At 27.3% G+C, this 26393-nt stretch overlaps 1 long non-coding RNA gene across 2 annotated transcripts; it reads right to left on the reverse strand.

Annotated features, from left to right (window-relative positions):
• Window positions 1-7414: 7414 nt before the first annotated feature.
• LOC105360950 (uncharacterized) lies at window positions 7415-25609 on the reverse strand. 2 transcript variants are annotated; one of them, XR_912817.1, is made up of 4 exons: window positions 25398-25609; window positions 23059-23223; window positions 22823-22888; window positions 7415-7441 (listed from the first exon to the last, which is right to left on the reverse strand). It is a non-coding gene; the product is annotated as an uncharacterized LOC105360950 (long non-coding RNA). The 2 variants fall into 2 exon arrangements; XR_912818.1 differs by having other exon boundaries at window positions 22823-22891.
• Between the last annotated feature and the right edge of the window lie 784 nt (window positions 25610-26393).

Genomic DNA, 26393 nt, shown 5'->3' on the forward strand with positions numbered 1-26393 from the left:
TCTATTTTTGTAATAAATTCAAATAAAAAAAAATATAAAAGTTCATAATAAGACATTCTTTGGTTTCTCGTAAAAGCTGATAAAAAATTGATCTATTGCGAAATATTGATTGTAAAAAATTATAATGATAAATTTTTTAATTCCTAGGATTACTTGAAAATAATTAATAACATTTTTTAAATTTAAATAGCTTTATTAAAAAAATTAAGTACACAAGATTCCAATTTAAAAAAAATAATTCAGAGAAGAATGTATTTAAGGTTTAACGTGTATTATGCAGAGTATTAAAATATCATTTAAAACTATAAATGAACAAATTAATTTTTATCTAATATTTGCTTACATTAATTGAAACTCTTAGAATATGAAAATATAAAAGAAAATTTTATTTAGTGAAAGTATTCTTGAAATTTTTAAATCAATTTCAATATTTTACTGAAGAGCAACCGTCCTATCTTATTTATATAAATATTTAATCAAGTTATATTATTATTATTTTATCAAAAAAATTTCTAATAATATCTTTTTATAGGTAAATTAATCATATTCAAAATATTTTTAATTATTAAATGAAAAAAGTAAAAAATTTTTTAACGTAAAATAGATAATTTCATAAAAAAATTTTATATATAATGTTGGTATTTCAATAGAATAATAAAAGTTTATAATAGGAAATTATTATCATATTTTTTATACGAATTCGATTTATACATTTTGTATATTTTTATATATTGTATATTTTATGTAATTAATATATTTTTATACAAACTCCGTACATAGAAAATATAACACTAATAATAATTTCATTATTAATATTATATATTAAAATACACATATTTTATTAAACATTATTTTTATTACCAAATTTATAATACACATATACATATATAGATGTATTCAACCTTTAATTTAAAGTTCAAATTAAAGTTTCCAGTAAAACATTTTCAATTCTTAAATAAATATTATTAAAAGATTCATCTTATATAATAATTAAAAAAAAATATAAAATTTGTGTAAAATTTTATATAAAATGTATAAAAAATATAAAAAATTGTATAAAATATATACCACGTAGAATATACATTACTAAGTATTTCATAAATTGTTTTCCCAAATTAAATATTTATGTTGATAATAATTATCTTTTATATTTGAACATGAAATAACATTAATTAATAAATAATCCTAATATTATTTATTTTAACAAAAAAAATAATTTTTGTTAAATAAAAATAACGTGATTGCAGTTATAATTTATTTTTATTTTTTATTATTTATTATTTTAATTAATAATAGGATGCTCTAATGAGAGTAAATATTGAAAAAATAGAATGAAAAGTTAATAGAAAATCTGAAATATAATGAAACTCTTCGGATAGAAAATTAGAAGTTCAAAAGAGCAATATAATGATTTTACTGGAAAGAGGGAGAGAGTGAAGTAGAAGATAAGAAACAAGGAAAAAGACTGATATAGAATATGAGTACAAATAAGAATGAATATGATCCGAACATACAGGTTGGAAATTTCTCCAAATTATTTGAATCAAAGAAAAAGTCGCCGCACGTCGATTTAATACATAATAGAAACACGAGGACATTCAAAAGTTTACACATGCATGAAAAAATGAAAATAAACAATTTTGGAAGTTTTCTTACTCGTACAAACATAGACCTTTTGTTATTTATCAAGACTAATGCTCCAAGCTTTTATTTAATCCATTCTAACTAAATCTTATACGAGACTTATATTTTATAATAAATTATTTCTACTCTACATGGTTATAAATTAATATTTAAATTTTAATTAACTTAATCCTTATAACTAGATTTTGCAACACGTTCCTTTTAATCATCTTTTATTCATCTTTTATTTATCTTTTATATAAAAATATGCATAGAAATGTTTGAGAGGAATATGAGTGGAATTTTTGAACGTGTACTCGAAAAATTCAATCGCATAAGCGTTTTTTTTTATCCAATCATTTAGTTATCAAAAATTCAATTCATTTTCCAATAAAACAATATTTCATTTATTCCAAATAAATCAAACCAAGAATTCTAATCTTAATTTATAAGGCAGATGGGTATATTAATATATTTTCTAACAACGATCTAAATACACATAGTTTTAAATAAAATGTATCATATGAGTGTGAAATATATCATCTAAATTATTTATAAAACATTATCGTTATACTAGAGTTTGAAAAATTAATGTCATATTTAAAAAAATATAAGTCAAACTTTTTATAAACGAAAAATTCACTAAAGTAATATATTAACAAAGTACAATAAAGTTAGTCAATTTTAGTCAATTTCCTAATCAGTATTACTGACTATATATTTCCATTTTCTTTTAAACTTTGAATATTATAGTGCTTCGTGACAATTAAGAATGCATCACATACTTTACTCTGCAAGTACATAATAAAATAATAATAAAAAAACAAATTACTAATATAAAAGCAGAAAATTACGTCAAAAGTATTATATAATATGGTCCGTATATTTATTCATTATAAGCATCTAGTAATTATAAATTTTTTAAGGAAGAAATACAGGTTTAAGAATTGTTCAAAATTTGACGACTAATTTACAGTTATGAATGTATCGACAAACTATTCTATCATAAACAAATTCTCAAATATTTTCTTATATACTTTGTGTCCATGAATATCTTTAAACTTCTGATTATTATATTATAAATTTTGGATATTGTAACAAAAACAATCCGACATTCGGTAAAATACAAGGAAATTGAGAAGAAAATATGAAAGAGAATAGAGAATAATCTAATGAAGAATAACTATTTCAGATGGTCGATAAAAGAATTGGATCATCAGGTCGGTACAAAATATGTAATATGCAATATGACTTTCGATTAATATATAATAATAAATAATTTCAACCGAAAAATAATTTATTTATGTATTTGCAGTATGATCGGTCAGTTATTCATTCCTATATATAATCTACTCGAAACATTTATTTTACTTTTCTTTTTCTGTCGCATTAACTCTCTCTCTCTCTCTCTCTCTCTCTCTCTCTCTCTCGCATTAACTCTCTCTCTCTCTTCTCCTCGGCAACGTATATGAAATTGTTTAAGATAATTATTTAAGAAAATTTTTTCATTTGAAAGGTAAATGTGACGATGCTTGTGTATCAATAAATATAAATATTATAAAAATAAATATAAATATAAATGTTTATACATTGGAACTGAGTCAGTCAGTTTCGAGAGACAAAGAGGTTCCATACAAAAACTGAATACTCGTAAAATTAATCGGCCTAATTACGCACTCCTTCATTTCTATAAAAGCTAAAACCCTTTATATTAAATCCACTTGCTATGTAGCAATTCATATAAAAGCCTGTATGTTCACTATATTCACATACAATATATATTTATAATTTTTAATATATTTAGAAACTGTTTGATCATCAATTGATGATTACATTTCATCTCATGCTATAGAATAATACTTTCAGAATAACGTAGTATCCAGAATTTAATGTAATATTAAATTAAATTCATTTTTATATATTTATAATAATTTACAATAATTAAAATTCAAGCAACGATTAAATTAAAGTTCATATTAGATAACGAATAAAAAATATCTCTAAAAGTAATTAATATCGCTTACTAAAAAATTTACACTACCTAATATTCCTATATAATATTTTATGTTTAGTGGTGGTAATGCGCTGAATGGTTAAGTATATCGTATATGATACAAAGATAGTAAGCTCGTTTGCAAATTGTAAAATTTTTAATTTAAGTAAAAATTTATCATAAAAATTTCAGACGACAAACACTTTTTATCAAACAATATTTAATATATCTATTTAATACTGATCTTATCAACAATTTTTATTTTAAATTGTTTACGATGCAATAATTTTTCACATGCTGATCTATCAATGCAAATTTAATATGGTTGAACAATCGGTAAAAAGGTATCCCAAAGCAAGTGCAAAACAGTATCCTAAATAATTTAGATCATCTCAAAGGATAACGTAAATACAAGTCAATAAATGATCAGTGATAAATACACGGGCAATTATAAATAAGTACGAATTGAGAATATGATATAGGTCATCTTTTGTCGTGAAAATAACATAATTTATAAGGAGAATTAAGAATTATGGTTCATCACCCCTGTACTCCCCCTTGCTTTTCGTCGTCGTGACTGGGCGAGCAGGAAACTAAGGGGTTACTTCCAAGTTCGACGAAACTATTCATCAGCGCCAAAGCCACCTTGCCTTCCCAGCAAAAGTATGTTATCTGCGGATTCCCCGTGCTTCGGCCTCTAATTAATTTACAAGTTGCGCAGTGTCTACCCTAGAACGTGCGTCAGTGCCTGTGAGCTGCCAGTTCTCCTTATGCACTGAGACTAGGGTCGGGTTCACATTAAACGATTACCGTTCTTAAATGAAGTCATTTATGTGTAATAAATGCGAGCTGACGGCACCTCATACAACTACTGAACCATCTCTACTGACAACTCTACCGAGATCACCTTTGTTCATCCCAGTCATATGCATAGATATTTTCACCTACTTCTCTCTCTGTTTCTTTCAACTTTGATATAATTATTTATCTATTGATAATAAATTGAAAATATGTTTGGCTAATTTTATACTAACTTAAAAAACATTAATTATTCTGCCATAAATATTGATAGAACTTCCAATAACACTGTACTAATCTTTTATTTTTTCAATTTTAAGGCCCGACATAATGTGTGCATATGTAATAAAATACATACGTAAATATAGTCGAATGATATTTTTCACTATCGTATTTGTGATTATAAATAATATAATCTTGTAGATAATCTTGTTCACAGTATATACGTAAAAATTCATCATTTGTAAAAAATCTTGATCTAAAAAACAGGATGATTCAAATTAGTTTCAAAATCTCCTACAATGTTATTTTTGCTATTTACCTTTGTTTTAAGGCAACTCTTTACTAATTTTTTTGCTATTATTCTTTACACCTAATATGATATAAATATGTCTCTTTTTGTACATATAAATTGCCGTAAGCATGCCCTCCAAAGCTCTCCCACTGCTAAGATTATAAACAATCCAAGCGAATCAGAGCAAACCACGTAAAGGTTATAAGCGTACATTATCTTACTTGGATCATGATAAGCGAGTGCCATGAACAGATCTCGTCGGTAATCGTAGTAAGGCTTGGTGCTCAAACTTTACGTAGTCGAGTCATAGACAGGACTAAAGCCATAACAAGTGTTCACTCATACAGGCACGCCGACTGAATGTACCATATTTGTGTGATAAGAAGAACACTACATAGAGTTGCAGCTGAATTCACTAGGAACAATTTGCATCCAGTCAAGGACGACTTCTATAGAAGTCGACATCCACTAGAACCAAAGCTTATTCCAACCAGATTCAAGGGTCCTTAAATGAAGACATGTTCCATAGTTTCCTGAATTCCATTTTGTACTGCTTTCTTCTTTGCTACTTTATCGCAAGGTCAAAGGACAAATACAAAAAATAATGTTCGAAAAATTTTAAAATATTCATCATTAATAATGTATTCTGATTATTATCATATCCAGTTTTAAACTATTATAGTTTATTCAAATACTTTTTAATTATACAATCATATTAAATACTGCAGAAAAATAGATATAATATTATACTGATATTATTTTAAAAACATACTTTAACAATGAAAGAAAATAAAAAAAAAATTATTTTATAATATTAAATTCTTGAAAAAAATTCATAATCTTAATTCTTAATTTAGTCTATGTAAATATTGTAACACATTTAATCTACAAGATATTTTACTTATTTTACTACTAATATCGAATAATTGCTTCTATGCCTCGCATATATATATATATATATAGGAAATGCAATTAATAAAGTTATAAAATATTTGATAACATTTTAATAATATTATATGTAATTCTATCTACCTTTTTATTTATGTTAATAAGATTTAATTGTATTTGCGTAATTCTTTACGTTAAATAATCTATATAATTAAAAATGAAAAATTATATTATAATCGACAATTTTCTTATATAAACATCATAGTTTATTTATAAAAATTTTCAAATATGTCTAAATTAAATAAAATATAAATAAAATTACATTTTATACTAAATATTATAATTACACATTTTTTTATTCATATTGTTAATGCTCTTACTATGGATATATGCTATTTTTTACAAATAAAACAATTTAGTAAATATTAAAAGAATCTTGGTAAATTTTAAATCGGCAAAGTAACAAGTAAATAAACAAATTCTCCAGAATTGTAAAAATCATTTCATAAGCAGATTATAGAATACTCTACAAAACATATATACATATATATATATACATATATATATACAGAAAATAATGTGGAATTTTAATAAAATTAAATATTTATGATAGCGAGGAGTTTAATTAAAATATTAGTTTAAAGTCTAATTTTCTATAAAAACTTAAATTTAATCAAATAAATTTAATTAAACGTTTAATAATAACAAAATTTAAAAGATTTTTTATTATTCGATTCAATATTATGTTCAGTACCAATATTTCATCAGTTAATAGATTATACTAATTAAAGTTTTTCTGAAAAATAAATACTATATATATATTTATTAATTGCTTTTTATTAACTCCACCAATCATAAACTTCGAGTAATTTCACTAAGTTATATTATCAAAATTTTATGATAAAAAAACACATTTAATATATCATTTCCTCATTACTAATAATTCGTATTAAAATAGTAGCTCCTAAAATCTAATTTCTATATAAGTTTTTTTAATTTAATCACAGCTATTGTAATAATTAGTATTCAAAAAACACAAAAGAATATTCCTAAAATATCTTTATCTTTGTATGTGAATAAATTATTTCAAATTTTTTATATCATCGACATCAATTAAACTTTGTAAAATGTAAATAAGAAAAACAAAAGATATCTTTTAAATTATTTTGTAATGCTATTAAAGCTCAATTGTTTATTTATTCTCACGGCTTGTAAGGTACATACTTGTATATATACATGTATATATATATATATATATACATAAATCCATATAAAAATCTGAGCCAGGTAATGATCACACCATCATTTTAAAAAACGTGATTTATTTTTCATTCATTTTTTTTTCTATTAAATGCAACGATCCAATTTTTTATAAATATGTTATTTACCTTAAACTATTTATTTAATATATTTATAATTTGGTTACGACAGTAATATAATTCTCCGTTACATCCTCATCTCTCGCTCTCTCTCTCTCTTTTTCTTTATGTTTCTCGTTCGTTATGTCGCTTTGTTTCTTCCATCTTCGAAGGCAATGTTTTTCTTGTTTTTTTTTATGCTGTCTCTTCTGTATTTCCAGTTTCCTTCTTTTCTTTTTCTATTACTTCGTCTCATCCTTCATCAATCTACGTGTACAACAATTAGCATTCAATTGTTATTGAAATATTAAAACTGCAATATGTTAAATGAACTTATCGTTAATCCAGAACTAAAAATGTTACCATATTACAAATCAGTAGTAGTTACATATTTCCATGGTATAGAATAAAAATTAAAAATATATTTAATATATTTAAAGCTTTTCTTTTGATTACAATAATATTGATCGAAAATGCTAAAAACTATTTATCCTATAAAAATATAATATGAAATAAATTTTTATTTTAATTTTTGTTATTATCATTAATAAAACAATAATGAAATTATTAGATCTTAAAAATTGTTTATTTCAAACAAATCCGTAAAAGTATTAGTTAAAGAACACATGGTTAATAAGAATTATGCTAGTTGGCTCGAAATTATGTACTATATTTCCTTTAATAAAAATACGCTTATTTTCACAGTAAAAATAGCATGCCCAACGATACTATTTATTAAACGTCCTTAAATAGAATTGTTACACAATACCTATATATGTCTTATGTTTTTTTCTATATTGTTATAATATAGTACAATAAACGTTATAAAATATAAAATAACTGGGTGCGTCCAATAATTTATGTTTCACAAAAGCGAACAATAGAAAACATTTTGCTTAGTAAAACTCTTGGCTTATATTAAAAAATTTGTTTTATCGTATAAAGTTTAACTTTTAACATAATTATTATGTAGTGAATATTTCTTGTACTGCATAAATGAACATAATTATTCAATAATACATTTTAATACAATAGTTACAATGTTATTCGGTTTATAATATGTGTCATATTCAGTAACTTTGCACATAAATGACTTTATTATATTTTCAATGTAATTTATAATAAAAGTTCACATTCATAAAATATTACAAAACATTTAAAAAATAAATTTCTTTATATTAATGAATTATAAAAATGCTTTACATACATAAAAGATAGTTTTATTCTAAAAAAATATATTATTTTAAAATAGTAAATGATGCGTAATGATAAATAATAAACATTGATACAAATTTCAATTGTTCCTACAATTTTCTTGTCAAATAATTTTAAAAATATAAGAAATATTATTAATCACTTTTATTATATCTGCATTAGATAGTGTTACATTTTTTGTCACATATAACACTATGATCGGATGAATATACATATACATATATGACAATATTCTGCATATATACCTTTACAGAAATTTCCCTTTTCATTTTTCTTGGAGTAATTTGTAATGTAATACTGGTTTTTACCATGGTTCACTGCCATGACTTCGGTTTCTTTTTTATAATGTTACCTTATCACATAACATTGCTTCCTTCATGTATTTGTAAATCACTTTCTTACTCAGGTTTGAAGTTCCTCATGATTTCTACAAAATTACCGCAATTTTTGCAATTCATTAATCTTTACAAATATCTACAGATATATATATATCTAAAATATTTTATTCATTAATAACAATTTGAAAAATTCTAGGCTTTTTTATTTTAGTACTATTTTTTACTTTTGTTCTTATTTTGAAACAGACATGCTGTGCTTCACTTAATTCATTTACCAAACTGATAATTTTCATTAACTCTGTCGACAACAATACTAATAAGTCATAATTTCTATATCAACCAAGAATTGAATCTTATAATGTAAAAGTTTAAAATATTTAAATTTAGATATAAAACCTGAAGTTCATTCTCTCGAAATAGAAATCAAAATAAAGAATAGATTAAAATTCATTCATTATATCTGCCTTTCTCCTAATGCAATTTTCAATCATCACCAACATTATTATCTATGTTAATCTGTTCTTTTAATTTATTTTTGCTACTTATCGTTTCTGTACAATTCTTCATCCGAATGATACCTCGTACATTGTTCGATTCATAAAACTCGAGTCTCTATTATGTCTTTCTTACAAACTGGTATTTCTAATATAATATTATGACAATTTGTTTTGTTATTGTATGAATGTAATATTCTAAATTTATAAAATTTGTGTAGAAATAAATCATTGATATTTATTATCTACTTTTAAATAGACAAAAGTTAACTTTTGCTTTTACATTCTCTTACTATAATTTTTTGTTTATACATTTATTCCTTTCTTTATAAGTCGTCGTAGTTCTTTCTACTTGTATTACTCTCTCTCTCTCTCTCTCTCTCAATATCTCCATCTCTCTACAGCTCATGCTGACTGTTCTTTTCTTTCATTTATTTTCAGCTTTCAAATGTTGCACTAAGTTGAGTCCTTACTATATTTCACGCTCCCCTGAAATGAGTATTGCATTTTTTGTTCGTAGAATTAAAAAAAAAAAATATATATATATATATTTAGTGTAATCAAAATGTGGTTAGAGTCATCTATGTTATTCCTATAAATGGCAACATGGAAGAAATTCGAGTGTATGAATGATTTCGAAAAATATATTATTCAAATAGAAATATATGTACTAAACTTATTTTGTTCATTTGCACTTCACCTCGTCATTTTTTTTAATTTTTCAACTGTTTATATCAAAAATAAAAATTTTCTATTATTATAAACTATTCTGAATTTAAATAAGTATTTGTTATTGCTCTTTACAAATTTTTTATAGAAACTGATATAATTATTAATTTTATTAACTGGGATCTATTTAATTTAATCCAATGTACAACTGAATATAATCAACTTAAAAATTTACTTAAAAATAACCAAATAATATAAAGAAAACTGAGATTTTAAAATATTAATTTCTGGGATCAGACTTAAAAACCTCCCGGTGATGTTAGGTGGAGATATTTGCTGGCAAGTGGAGGAGGCATATGCAATTATTCAATTCGATACACAGTGTATATTGGTTTTTCCTTTATTAAATACAATAATATGATTATAATTAATGGTTTTAGACATGTATGAATGGTAATTATAAGTGACTTAAGTCTATGAAGTTTCTTCAGTAATTTTACGTGCTGATGAGATTGTGTACTCTCAGAAGCATGAGGTGTGAATCTCTACTTCCTTAAGGAGTATTATGTTTTCGTCGTAAGGAATGTGCGTAACAGCCGTTGTGTAGCCGTTGCTAAATTTACGTGTGCGTGATGAGCCACCGTTTGTGTATCTATGTTGAGATACGTTAATATATGTTGGTATTATATCTTCGTCAATTTCACTCTTTAATTACGCTTGGCACTAGAGCTCCTTGAATATAACACTTGACGGATTATAATTGTTGTGGCTTCGCTATTGGTTTATTAGATTGATTGTTAATTGATGATAAAGTACTTGTATAGCTACAGTGGTGAGAACTGTTGGTTGAATGTTCGAAAAGAAAAACAGTGAGCCCATCGTGGTGACTGAGTAAATGTTAATAGTACAGTGCACAACGCGTGATGAGCTCCTCTTAAATATTCACGTAGCAGTTTGCGACGCCGGTAGCAGCGCCGATGCCTGTAGCTATGCCGAATTTTGTCGTGACGTCAGAGAACAAAACTCTGGAATGTTATAGAAGCGTCGAAGGATACAGCCTTGGAAGGTTCTAGAAGCTTTATCGGCGTTGCTATGCGGAAATATTGTCGTATATTAGAATTTAAAGCGTAGGAAAATTCCCGGATTTGCTGAATCGTGTTTACAAACATGAGTGTCCGAGAGCTTGTACATTTCCCAATTTTAAATTGTGCTTAAACTGCTTTAATCTCGAACATTTCGCCCGCCATTATCAATTCATTTGATGATTAGATTTCCTTTTTGTTGGGAGGGGGGAGGGTTGGCATGTGACGGTAGCATGCACTTTGTTTGGATGTAGGAGGATGTAAGGCTCCTAATTATCGTGACGTGGTATGGTCTGTTGTTGCTTCATGCGCTTGGACATAAACAGTTTCTATTAAAGTTGGGATAAAAAATGTATGGAATTGAAGAGGCGTCGCAGTCTTCTCGCGTTACGCTAGCTAAGATTGCCTTGGGCTCTTGTTGGCTGGTGTATCATACATCATAGATTTTTTTAATCTATCGTCACTGCAATTGATAATTGTTGGTTATGGTCTGCCTTAAAGTAGAAGAGCTTCTCATCTTGTTAAGTGCCATGAGTCCAATGGGAGCCGCCTGCCATGCCATGGTTCTGCAGTTGCATATGCAGTGATTGACTGCTAGAAATGTGATAGCTCTTGTACCATATATACTCGAGTTTTATTTTCATTATTCAACACATATTTAAAGGAATCATTTTGATTGTCATTACATTTTGAACAAGTTAATGAAGTAGTTATTAAATTGTTATTTTTAGCTCTTATTTTATCTAAGATATCCGGTGGAATGCCTGTGTTCGAGATTGCGAGAAAAGTTTCTTGCCTCGACTTTTCACGGTCGCTGGACACTCGAGACGGTCAATACATCTGGAAAACTCCAGTGAATATTTAGCTTATTTATTCTTGCTTATCTAAAAACGTGCTCATGCTTTTCCGGTGCAGTAAAAACTAATATGTTGTTTACTGTTAAGACGACATAGATTCTGATAGAGTATCAGATATACGTAAAATATCAAGTACTTACATTTCCTAAATTTCACTGCAACCCAAAACCCCGCACGTGCGACAACAAGCAATAGGCGTACGTGCGCACACGGCTTTTTAAGACAATGCTTGCCTTATTCTTAACTACGCCGCATCTAGTCGATGGCATTGGAAGATCGACCACGCCTAAGAGGACCCTTCATCTAGCCATGTCCCAGAGAAGGAAGAGGCGATCAAGGAGAGGCGACCAATAGTAAAAGCTCCCCAATTTCCGACACTTTGCCGATTAGCATATTCGGGACTGCGCCCGGAAGGAAGTAGAAATGAAGGCGTGCATAATCCATTGTGCTTACCAAGGTCAACCACTGATTGAATAATTGAAAGAAGAAGGGGTCCCAAGTGGAACTGGGTCAGTGAATTATTTAAGAAGGGCAATGTAATATACCACCGCTTACTCTTATTCCTATTCTTATTCTTCTACTGAGTGAAAGGTAAAGTCACGACTTAGTCTCACGGAGGAGGACCAGAGACAAAGTCGTTCAGCTGAGTCTAGTAAAAGTTCTTTCTACAACTGTGAACCAATATACAGTTAAAATTGATCTCATCAAGATTAGATTGCATAGGTTCTGAGACCACTTGTAATCTCAGTTGGAGACAAGGAAGGAACTTAAGAGTTGCAATATTACAAGGGAACTTCACATCAAGCCAACGAAGAGGGACTGGGAGAATCACGCTACAGTGTAAATAAGTCTTTACCGCTAGTACTAATTCTTCATCTCTCGGCTTTACTCTGAAAACGGATGGCTGAACGTCCGACTACTGAAGCTTCTCATGCATGCTCTAAAAGCAAAACCAGCTGTTGATGCCACACAGTGGCTATTTCATTTCCTTCAACGATCAGCTATTCGCACTGGTAGAGTACATTTCAGCAACGATTAGTTGTTGACGCCACAAGTGGCTCACAACTCCGCATAACCTCTATTTTAGGCTCTTACACGGCCCTCTTACGTGTTGAGTTGAAACATGATAAGATTGTAGTGTTCGATCAGAGCACTATAACGATCATAACCTCCAAAGTGATAATATTCAATAGATTATAAACTATTTCTTTTCACAGTAAATCATAATCTCACTAGTTGCATGCAGAAAATAAGAAATTGATTATCCTCTAGTTCTCCGATAAAAGGATATATCTCAACGCCACATGATTATTAAGAAATATAAAGGTCATTTGTAATCTCGTCATAGTTAATTATACCAACTTGGAAATACATTGAAATAAATGGAATAAACAGCATTAAAATTTAAATGTATTAATTATTAAAACAGTGCATTAACCCTTTACTTTCCCAGCATTTTCCCACAGAACATCTAGTGGTTTTCTTCTAAGTTAATTTTGCACGTTTGGCTGAGTCAAATTAGTGGAGTTAATTTTTTGAACAGCCTGTATGACTGATTTTTTCGGTGTAACATAGTTATTTAATTCTGTTGATATATTATACTCTGGAGTTATAACTTCAGTTATTTTATCAATTTCAGGTTTTTCCTTTATTGAAATAATATCTGAATATTTATCCGATAATCTACATTCTGGAGATGATTTTGCAAAAAACTTAGAAATGTTATTTATATTTTCAGATTCTTCAGGATATATTGGTAAAGCAAATATTTTCGGGGAGTTTATTGTTTTTATTATTTGTATTTCAGGAGAAACAGTTGTTTTAACATCGTCTACTGATATATTCGGTAAATCTTGTTTAGTATGTACATTACTCTCGCAAATACAAACCTTGCACTTTATGTAATTTTTCTAATTGTTTAAGTTCAAGCATCAAGTAGCATTATCAAATTGTTATATTTTGATGAATATTACCGATATAAATGAATTCTAAAATGCTAGAGCAGAAGTTGATCATTCTTATTCAAGAAATTTTTGTTGTTGTATGAGGATGAGTATTTAAATCAATTTGCTTTAGATCAGCCAAATATTTCTATACTTCGCATAGAATACTAACTAATGAGCACATGTAAGCTATTATCCTTTACTAAAACAATAATATTACCTTCAGTACTATCATGTAAATTTTCTTCCCAATTATAAGCAATGGATGTTTCAAAGTCCTGTTTTGTATGTTTATTTAGATTCTGGATATTCTCCTTTTACAGCTTTCAAGTCAAATGCTGTCCATTCCATGAATGGCTGTAGTTCTTAATTTGTAATTTCCTTCTATAAAATATTGACCATAACTCTCGCATCCTTTGCTGACGACCTGAAGCATATCAAGGCTATACAAAATGGTAGTTTTGTAAAATTGATGTCTTCTCTAGAATAAGAGGTTTGATTCTGTGAATGATATGAATGATTTCTGTGACTAGTTGGTAAGTGCTGTTTGGACTAAAGACTTGATGTATATACGCGTGAATTGTAACTGAATCGCTTGAGTGAATTGAATGAAGTGTGAGTGTAATAATGCCTAGTGTTTGTTTCGGTGATGTCCTTCTTATTCTATCGATTATGACAGTGGATTTCTGTGGGGGTGCGTGAAGTTTTGTTGCCAACTTCTCAGTGATGAGAGTGATTTCAGAGCTGGTATCGATAAGAAGGCATACTTAATACATAGTCAATAGTGATTTTACTGTAACGAAGGCGGTGGCCAAAAGTGTCGTTATTTGTCTTCTCCTGGGTGAGTTGACAATTTTTTAGTCTAGTTATTTTGTGTGTAATAATGACCTAGAGTTTGCTGATGTAAGGTTTCTTTCTTCGTGTATCAGTGTATGATGCCCCTTGTGGCATTTCTAGCAGTTCTACATACTGAAGCATGGTTTTGTAGGTGTTTACTTAAGCAGTATTGATTTAGCTGTTGTTTTCCTGCAACGACTTGTCATTCATCAATGATCAATTTCTTAAATTATTTGCATAACCATATTTTGTGGCTTTCATTACAGTAGGTACATGAAATGTCATGTCGATTGAACTTCAGATAATTTTCTTTATTGTCCGTCTCAACCGATGACTGACATATTCTTACGAATTTTTAAATGGATGTGTGAGGCTGAAAATGACCTCTTTATTCTTTCAATTCGGTTACGTTGTCTAATACCAATACATCTGCCAACAAAAAGGATTTTAATTCAGCAAATTTAGGATATCATGTTGAGTTACCGAGTGATCGGTCTCAAACAAGTCACTTACCCTGATCACTAATTTCTCTAGGTCTGTGATTGATTTTATAATTTTGGATGAGATGGTGATGAGCTGTCGAATTAGTGATTTTAGTGCTAACTAGTGCTATGGTGAGTGAAGTATTTTGTAGAGATATGCCTGATATAATCCTTGCTGCTTATCCTTCCAAAGAAATTAGTTAGTTTACTGCTTTTAAGAATTATAGATTGAAAGAAGTCCCTGAACACAGTCCAAGCTAAATTATCTCCTGAGAATTTCGGAATGGGAATATTGGGAAGGCAGGCCATTTCTCGTGGCTCTCCTGCTTGTGTTTTCTCCTCGGGCTTAGTTCTATTCTTTGCTTTTGTCAATTCGCGTAGGTCATGACACAGCTTCATAACAACCGCCTTTGCATTGGTATAGCATATGAGTTCTTCTGAAACTGCATTTTTTTGTAAAATATTCATGATTAATACCTGATGATGGCCAGGTAACTTATGGTTCCTTAGTTTCTTTCTTTTCTTGGGGCGACATCCTGTAGTAATAGAGAACCCAACAGTACTGTACTTACAGTATTAAAGAAATTTTCTTGAGTTGTAACTTAAGTGTCTGATTGTAATGTATGATAGCTATAGCTGAGTTTCCTTCCTGCTGCAGTAGTATTTAAAGAATGCACTGACGTCCAATTATCCAGCTCGAAGGACCATTTTGTCACAACAATTTTGTCTTGGATCAGACTTAAAAACCTCCCGGTGATGTTAGGTGGAGGTGTTTGCTGGCAAGATTATGATTGTTGTGGCGTCACTGTTGGTTTATTAGATTGATTGTTAATTAATAAAGTACTTGTATAGCTACAGTGGTGATCACTGTTGGTTGAATGTTCGAAAAGGAAAACAGTGAGCCCATCGTGGTGACTGAGTAAATGTTAATAGTACAGTGCACAACGCGTGATGAGCTCCTCTTAAATATTCACGTAGCAGTTTGCGACGCCGGTAGCAGCGCCGATGCCTGTAGCTATGCCGAATTTTGTCGTGACGTCAGAGAACAAAACTCTGGAATGTTATAGAAGCGTCGAAGGATACAGCCTTGGAAGGTTCTAGAAGCTTTATCGGCGTTGCTATGCGGAAATATTGTCGTATATTAGAATTTAAAGCGTAGGAAAATTCCCGGATTTGCTGAATCGTGTTTACAAACATGAGTGTCCGAGAGCTTGTACATTTCCCAATTTTAAATTGTGCTTAAACTGCTTCAATCCTGAAGAATTAATATATTTCATTTATGATGAAAGTAAATAGAAATAAACGATAAATGAAAGATTCTACGTTTTGCTAATTTGAAAATGTATGCACATTAAAAACATAAAGATTGTCTTTAAGTAGTACTATTAATATTGAGATAATAGTTATACAAATTCAAACACCATTAATATAAAATTCCTAATACTTTGTTTTTATGCGTAATATATCTTTAAGATAAAAATCAAATATGTTTTAATATTAATCAATTCTTATTAATTTTTATAACGAAAATTAAATATACGTATATAAATATGTATTACTATATTCTATTAAAAAATCTTACATCTTATTACTATTTCAATTTTTTGATGTAGTATATTAGAAACCAAAGAGAAGAACCTTAAAAAGAATTTGATCCTTGACATAATCCGATCTGTCAGTGTACCCGAGACTAAAAATACGACCGACCGAACATTACAAAATGTAATAGATAAAATAATATTTAGACGTATATATTTTTCTTTTGTGATTACTAAAATTTGAAAAAATTATCGCTCATATTTTAAATGTATAATGTATTAATAAAATTTATTCGATAAAAAAATTCTTAAATGTTTTCTATGTAATCTAACAATTGTATATTGAATATGTAAAGAAAATAGTAAAGATATCAATAATAAAACTATTTATACAGAAAAATACTATAGAAAATTAGATTTATTATTTAAAATTACTAAATAAATTGTTAATATATGCATACCATATAATAATCTATGTAAATAATTAAATTTCCAACAATTTCTTGTAGATCTTATTGACAAAAAAGATAATAAGTTTTTACTTTTAATGAATAAATTATATAATAAAAATCATCGATTAATATAATTAAACATATAAAATAACTTAATATAAACATGTAAATATAGACGAATCATTAAGTTTTTAAAATCTTACTTTAAAATCCTTTGATTCAAACAGTACATTATTATTGATGCTGTACATTAGTCAGTTACTATATGTTATTTAGCTGAATTTAATTTTATTACTAGCTATATAAATAAAACATCAATTAATATATATATATATAAAATTTTAATGAAAACAGACATTTTAAAATAAATTTATAAATCTGTAAAAATTTTATAAAGAAAAAAATGTTAATATCATTCTTTTACAGTACCCTCTATTTCTACTTTTTCATTTCAAATTTAACAAAATAGCATAAGAAATGAGGGATAGTAAAACTCAGTGAACGGTGGTACGTTGAGTGACATGCATAAAGAAGATAAAAAGGCTATAAATATTTTATGATGGAGGAAAAGAGAAAGAAAAGCGGTTAAATCAGCAAAGTAGAAATGCCGATGAAAATGAGAAACTGAAAAATTTAAAAGTATAAGCGCGAAAAGTGAAACAAATGTGTGAATTCAAGGATATATACAATTGCGGATGGCAGCCTACTTATGAACTCAGGAAACGAATAGGAGAAAGAAGAGCGAGTGTGCACCAGCTGCAGACTCACCGTCGTTATTATGAATAACAGAACTAAGAAAAGCGCACTGCGAATCTTTTTCTATCTTGATAAAATTATTAATTCTTACTTTTGCACTTAAAATAAGAAGCACGCAAATTTCGCGTTGAAAAAATCTAGACAGAACATAAAAAGAGCAGGAGGAAACAGAAAATTATTGTGAAGATGAGAAGTGCAAGCTTAATTTAAGCAAATGAATGTAGCATTTAAAATAGATTTCCTTCATTTTTAAATGAAAAGAATTCATAAAAATTTGTTTACTGCTCAAATAGTTAAATAAAATATAACTAAATATACCGTGGTAAAATAATAGTAAGAATACTTAATGTAAATAGTAGTAATGATTGCACCATTTACAGATTACAGAAACAAAATTTTCTGTGAGTGATTAATTAATTTCATACTGTTAAAATATTTTTTTAAACTAATATAATATAAATTATGTATATATTGAATTATCGGAGTTTCATATATTTGATACCATTGTTATTTAGACAAGTTTGTATGTCATTGAAATTCCACATTCTTGAATAATTTAAAAATATATCATTTTGTAAGGCTATTTATAAAATATATAAATTGAGATTTTAATGAAAAAATATATAATTATCTATTTCTTTGCATTGAAATAAAGCTTGTATATAATTAAAGAAAGTCTGTAAACATTTTAATGGAAAAAAATATCTTCAGTGTATTTTCTACTACCTTTGCATATTAATTAGTCCTCATTTAACATGTTAAGAATTATATTAAGTCTTTAACACATAAGCATATACATAATTAATTAGTAAAGTTTTGTTATCTTCCCTTTTCATCTTTCATACACTCTCTTAATGATCGACAAATTATTTCCTCTGTTTATTTGATTTTGAATTTTAGTATATTCTATACAAATACGTATGATAGCGTAAATTATAAAAGAGAAATTATAAGAGAGAGAGAGAGAGAGAGAGAGAGAGAGAGAGAACAAGAGACAGAGGTGCAGAGACAGTGGTACAGAGACAGCGGATAAATACTGATCAAAGATACTTGCTTTATTGAAAACTTATTTTTAAGACACAATTCGAAAACGCTTAATAATATTTCACTTCGATCAACATTTAATAAATTAATATAAAATATCTTTTTTAACAAATCAATGCTATATGAAATAATTTAAATTTAAAAATTTCGAAATAATTTAAAATAACTGTAATATAATTTTTCTATAGCCAAATAATTAGCCAAATAAATATTAAAATTATAAATTACACTTATTTGCTAATATAATAATAATTAATAATTCCTTTAATTAATAATAATAATAATAATAACAATAATTAACTCCTTACATAAAAAAAAGTTTGTAAAACTTTTCTGTAATATATAAATAGCGATAATTATATACTATCAAAAGATAGATGTAATTAATTAAAAAAACATTAACACATAAACACTTTTGTATATTTTGAATTTTTCATAGACCTAAAATATAAAGAGACACAGTCAACTAATTTTTATTTAAAAAACAATTATTCTGAATTAAATATAAGCTCATCAAAAAATATATTTCATTATAGTAACTAATATAATATTTTTATATTATAATATATTGAACTAATGATGTAATGAATATTTAAAAAAATTTATTATACAAAATTTATTTTATTTTAGCTTCTAAAATAGTTTTGAAGTAAAATCGTATAAATTGTACAACTTGAGAAATTGATAACATGAACGTATCCAATACTTATTCGATTTTATTGTTTTTATAAATGGTTGAATTGTCAATTCATGTTCTATTGATTCATAAAGGGACACATTCTGACTTATTTATATTTTATGTACTATCCATAACATTACTTCAACGTATGCAGTTTTTTATATTTTTTGTTTCTTTTTCAATTCGCTTTTGAAATATTCATATTTTAGCTTATTCGATTTAACACGAAACACAAATTTGTATTCAAAATTAAATATGCCGTATCTTTTTTGTACAATTCCTGTTTTATACCCTAATATTACTAATGACACTAATCAACGCAACAAATTAAATCCGCTAAACTTATAATCACCCCATTGCTTATCTTGCATCCTATAGCAACGTCGTAATATTGACCGGTTTTCAATGAAATCAATATGAACAAGTGAAGCTCAAATTGAATTAATGATTAAATAATGAGTGAACCTCATATGGAATTAATATGATATGATGAGTTAAGCTCTTATTGAATTAATGCTGAAATGATTGACACAGGGGCTTTTCAGCAGATATCATTTTTCTGCATATTTGTTTAAACACTCGGAGATCAGATCGTCAGTTAAATCTTGACATTCTCTTTTTTCCATCACCCATTCATTTTGAACTTTAATAATCATTATGAAATTAGAAATGAGACATTTTTCCAATGAGTTCTCGTCCAGTTCTTCTATTTGACTCTGCGCTAGGGAATACTTCTTGCCTTTCTGTTTTGCATATTAATTCAGTTTGTTTAACGACACGAATTCATTATATTTCAATGTGAAGTCATTTTAATAAGCTTTGGGCTTCATTTTATAGAGAAAATTAAAAATTATATTTATAGCATTGTAGAAGATACTAGGATTGTTATATTCCAAATGAAATAGATTCTTTTACATTTTTATACATATCCATGGCTACAATGTACATATATTATATATGATATAAATACTTATAATTGGTGGTGATTTATCTATAAATGATCCAAAAAATTCATATTGATATAAAAAAATTAATCTTGTATGTAGAATATACAACTTTCTATTCAAAAGAAAATTATCTTACAGGGAAAATATGTAAACCCACTAAAAACAAAAAAATTGTACTTAGATAGGATATTTCTATGCAAATACCGTTTTATTATTTCTTCTATGGCATATAATTTATCATATTAAAACATTCATGAGAAAGGAAAAGATGCTAATAAACACATTAAAAAATGTCAGTAAAATAAATAGTGACTTTTAATCAAAGACGTAACCGATGCTAATAATATGTACGATTGAATTATATTTGAATCTTATTCCAACTTACAAATCAGTTTATGTAAGCGTATATATAAAATACTATATATAGAATAAATTATAATATTATATCACTATTATAAATCTTATGTTACGTAATTGAATTTAGCTTGCAACAAATTAAACTGATGTTAATTATATTATTAGCCTGTATTTATATACTTTATAATAAATTTTTCTTTCATAATTTTATGCTTGAAATAATAATTAAATAAAATTTAGATATATGAAGTAAAGAAAAAAACTTTAGGAGACATTTGGACACGCGAAATAACTTTTTAAAATATATTTTTAAATGGAAAAATACCGTTAAAGCCATTTTAAATAAAATGAAAAAAAAATTTATGTACAGAAACCATAAATAAGTTTTACATGGATTTTCAAATAAAAATGAAGTAATTTTAAATATCAAATTTGTACAAAATATCTCCAAAATTATTTCTCATAAATTTAACTCAATTTTTCAAAGAAATACTTTAATAATTTCACAGCTGAATCTACAACTCCTTTTAAAATTACATCAGCATACAAAAATGCAGCGAACGTTACTTTTAATTTCTCGATCTCCGCCCTTTCCCCAGCCATTCGCCTTTTTCACGCAAAGGGAATCGATTTTACGGCACGTTAATTCGGCATCAGGCGATAAAGTGACTAGAACATTCGCGTCGGGCCTTTCAGACAGATCAAATAAACTCTCAGTTGGTAAAAAAGCATCGTGGACAATAACACCGAGCAGGGTTTTTCGAAATTTTAAGAGTAGTTTAGCTGGTAGCACCGAAAATAAAATTGAAGAGAAGGAAGGAAGAAAGCGCAGTTAGCTTCCACGAACGTATGTAACATTTATTAAAAAATGTTCGTTAAATTCCATTATTAGATGGACGAACAGCCACGTGGAACAGGAAAATACGCGGTTCTGCGCGAGAACCCAAAGAGAAGAACGCCGCTGTCACGTTCCTGCCATAATTCTGCATTATCTGCAAGTTCACGGGCGAACGCGTCGGCTTGCGACAGATAGGAGCGTTGGAGCGCCCATCCAGAAGCGCGGCGCCGTGACCATCGCCGATCACGGATAATGGATACCCACGCTCGATATTCATCCGCGTCTTTTATATCGTCAGTCTTCGACTACCCGCGTCTTTTACCCTTGTGTTTCCTTCAGCTCGTGCAATGCGTCATTACATTCCACTCGATTCGTCAGCACGTGCCGATTAAGAGATTAAAGATTGAAAACGACAGTTAAATCACAATTTCAGCATTAATCGTTTTATTTTATTTTTCTTTTCTTTGGAACCATATGGCTATTACTTTATTCTTAAACTCGCGATTTATTGTTAGGTAAGCGAAAAAATGATAACAATCTTTCTTAATGATAGCTATTCCGTAGTAATAGATAATTGATATTAAATGCTCGAGTGGTGCTTAGTGTGAAAATCGATCCAATTCATGCTTAACTTGCTCGTGAATATGTGTAAAGAAGTAAAAAATTACACATTTACGTATGTTATTAAAATGAATTTATGAGATTTGTCATGATGCGAATGACCAAACAATCGTCTCACATTGAATTCAGATAAAATTTGAAACATTAACTAAAATTATTGTAATTTTAATGTTTAAAAAATTATTACATTAAAAATATAATTATTTATTTGTTTCTTATAAAGAATTTTATTAATAATTACAATTATAGTTTAAACGATAAAATATATAATTAAATATAAAATAATAATATATAGTAAAATAGGTAAGAAAATATATGTATCATATATAAGTAATATATAAAATTAGTTATTATAAAACTATAAATAAAATTTAAAAATTATAGAAAATTAATGCAATTGATATGGAATTTACAAAATGTCAAGAAACTTTAACGATATACATATATTAGGTAAAAATAGTCATGTATAAATTTTAATATAAATTAGAGTGTTTTATACCTCTATTATTCTTGAATGCGTGGTTAACGGCTGCATTCACTTTGCGTCTTGTATAGAGTAGCAAAACTGCTTCAAAGTAAAAGAAAGTTTTTAGATATTCAAAGTTCTCTCCCACTAGTTTCCCTCACACCCCAACACATCTCTTTTTCTCCCTCTCTCTTCCTCTCTCTCTCTCTCTCTCTCTCTCTCTCTCTCTCTCTCTCTCTATTTCCCTTTACTTCATACTTTTGACTTACTTTTTTCTTACAACCTTCTGCTTAAGAAAGTGCGTCATTAAAATTCCACCTAGTGAATAGTATTAGACAAGTACACTTTAAGATTTAATCCATGAATTTTATTGCTTTTCTTGCACCGGGTGTTTGACTTTCTCATATTTTAGCGTAAGTTCTAAACAGCTCTATCTGTAATAGATTACTCTATTAAAATAATTTCACATATAATCAAGGTTAAACAAACAATGATCGGCAGATTATACATAAAACTTATGTCTTTTTTCCATTCATAAGCTTAATATTTAAATTAATTATTAAAATTGAAAGATTTCAATAGAATAAATTCCTTACAATAATTAGTTTGCAATTATATATATCTCAAACTTATTATTAAGTAGTAAAACTTAAAATTGAGTAGTATATAATCAACAATATTAATTAAATGAAAAATATTGAAATTCTTAAACTATGAATTATAATAATATAATACTATAATTTCGATAAAATTCTATAATTCTTACAGATTATAATTTTACTGATCGATACACTTACTCTATTAATTATAACGAATATACATGGATTATAAGATATTTAAAAGAACCAATAATCTTTATTTATCCTTATTTTATATACTAGGGATTCTTGATATTTTATATAATAGGGAAGATGACCACAAATATAAAATATAGTGAAACTAAATATTATTAAGCAATATAATGCTTCAGAAAAATATTTTGTATAATATCTTTAAACATTCTAATTAATTCAAACTTATCTAATATTAATGAAAATTAAAGTTGTAAACATTAAATCAATTATGTGAAAATCATTATGTAAATATTGAAATTATAAATTTTTTTATTTTAAGTACATATCTATCGTTTGTTTCAACGATTACGATTAGTGATGCAAAAATATGATATTTATAATAATTGAAATTTGCAAATAATAATTATCTACAATAATAATTATTATAAATTAAAAATATCTAGATCTAAATTAAGATACATTTTCAAGAAAGAACCTATTCATTTCAATCCTATTTTTCAAGGCTTAACCATTTTGAAATGTAGAATAAGGAGTTTAAAGAAAAAACTTATGTTCTCAAAATTTTAAAGCGTTCAAATGTATATAAAACGTTATTGGTATATATAATGAAATGATTTAATTCATAAAACTATATAAATGGAAACATAAAACAATAATATACATAATATAGTCATAAAACATTGTGGCAAAGTATATAATAAATATATGATAAGCTGAGTTTTTTTATGTATTAAAATAAAATCATAAATCTGAAAATTTTTAAAAAATCTTTAGATACTTTTATTTAAATTTTTAAAAATTTCTAATATCTAAAATACTTTTGAACTTATGAATGATAATGCTTATTTTATGTTTAAACTTTTACATTAATAAAGGAAAAACATTTTCAAAAACCATTATTTAGCATACAAATATACTTTGAAAATTCTATATTAATTTTAACCTTTTTTTATATTCGTTTTATATAAAATTGTTTTCAAAGCTTACAAATAACTTATGTTAATACCATCCAACTATATAATCGTTGTTAATTTTTATAGTACCTTATTTTAACATAATTCACTTGCAGTTAAAAATGTTACATCTTTTAAATCTTTTGCATTAAAGTACTTTTAATACAGCTTAAATTAAGCAAATAAATGAAGAGCATTTAATGATTTATTAGATAATTTTTTAGAATAAACGAATATTGGATTCTAGATTAGTGATAATTCCAATTTCAGAAATACAATTAATATATCTGTATAGTATTAGAATTTGTGAAGAGTATGTACACAAATTGGTACATACAAATATAAAATACCGATATATTATAAAGTTCTTAATATTTTGAAATATTATATATCAGTGTATTTATATCAAAATACATGCATATTATATCGACTGTTCACGCTACCATTCCTTTTTATCAAATCTTTAATGCAACTACGCAATTCATGAGAAAAAACTAATTTAACTCGTATGATATATAGAATATAAAATTAAAAAGGTACGATTATTGCCAGTGGAAAATCAGTAAATTTAATCAGAACGTCAATATTCGCTCTTTTTCGTGAGAGGGAAAGAACATATTGGCAGAAAAATAGTATGATAGAGATATTGGAGCGGGCGTAAGTTCGATATGCGCGACTTTGGGCCAAGAATGATTTAAGAGATGTTATCAGCGGGTTGAAGTTACGAAGTTGAAACGACCTCGTCAGCAAAATGTTCATATCAATTCTGTATAGCATCCTTGCCATCCAGATTTCTGACTTCTAACGCTGCTCCACGTAGAAAGTTAATACGTACGCGCGTAACAACTAACATACAGTTACTTGCAAATATACGGAGGCTGCTCCCCAATGCATATCCAGCTCTGAAACACTCTCATAAATGAGCAACGATGCTACAGAATTACAAATCACTACTAAAGGTATTTCGTATTACAATGAATGATGAATACTCGGTGATCAGTACTGATTTGTATGTAAGACTCTATGCAATGTACCAGTAGCAAATAATAATTGTTCAGAATCCCAGGCACTGTCAATCGTGTTTCACTTTTATCTTATTTTATGGCAGCATAATAATCTACTTTCCATATAAATCTTTGTAACATTTGATTTACATTTTAAACTGTGACCTGCAAGAATAATAATAACAAATAATTATGCAAATAAAATATTACTCGAGTAAATTTAAGACTAAATTAAAAAGAATGCTATGGAATAAATATTTCTACTCAAAATAGATATATTCAAAGTAATTCTAGAAATTATTCAACATTGTTATTGCAATACAATTGTTAACGCATAAAGCCTAGAATTTTGAATAATCTATAAAACTGTAAATAGTAATATTGAAAAATGTAATTTAGTATATCAATTCAATATAAAACAGATATAAAATAATTTAAGTAAATGTCATAATCATAACAATGACTTTATTTCAAAACAATTGCTCCGATTTCGTAATGTAAACATTACTTATCATATTCTTCTCATTATATTCGACTTACTGTATTCTGTAAATTCAATATAATTTTCAATGATAATTATTTTATGTGAACAATTTTTAAAGTAAACTTCTCATTATGTATATAATCAGATATCTTTGCAATTATGTATATATGTGATATATGGTACGCGTGTATATAATACCTACACGGCTCCACTTGCAAGCATCAAGTTCAGCCTTAGAGATTCAAGCACCGAATGGAGCAATTCATCTCTAATAAAGGTACGCTCAACGTCTATCATCATCGTCTCTCGAAATGCTCTTCAAGCCACTCCTATTTATCGGCTATCCACTACTCTTCGCATACAAATGCA

The sequence above is a fragment of the Ceratosolen solmsi genome, unplaced genomic scaffold (genome assembly GCF_000503995.2).
Source record: "Ceratosolen solmsi marchali unplaced genomic scaffold, CerSol_1.0 scaffold14, whole genome shotgun sequence".
NCBI lineage: Eukaryota > Metazoa > Arthropoda > Insecta > Hymenoptera > Agaonidae > Ceratosolen > Ceratosolen solmsi.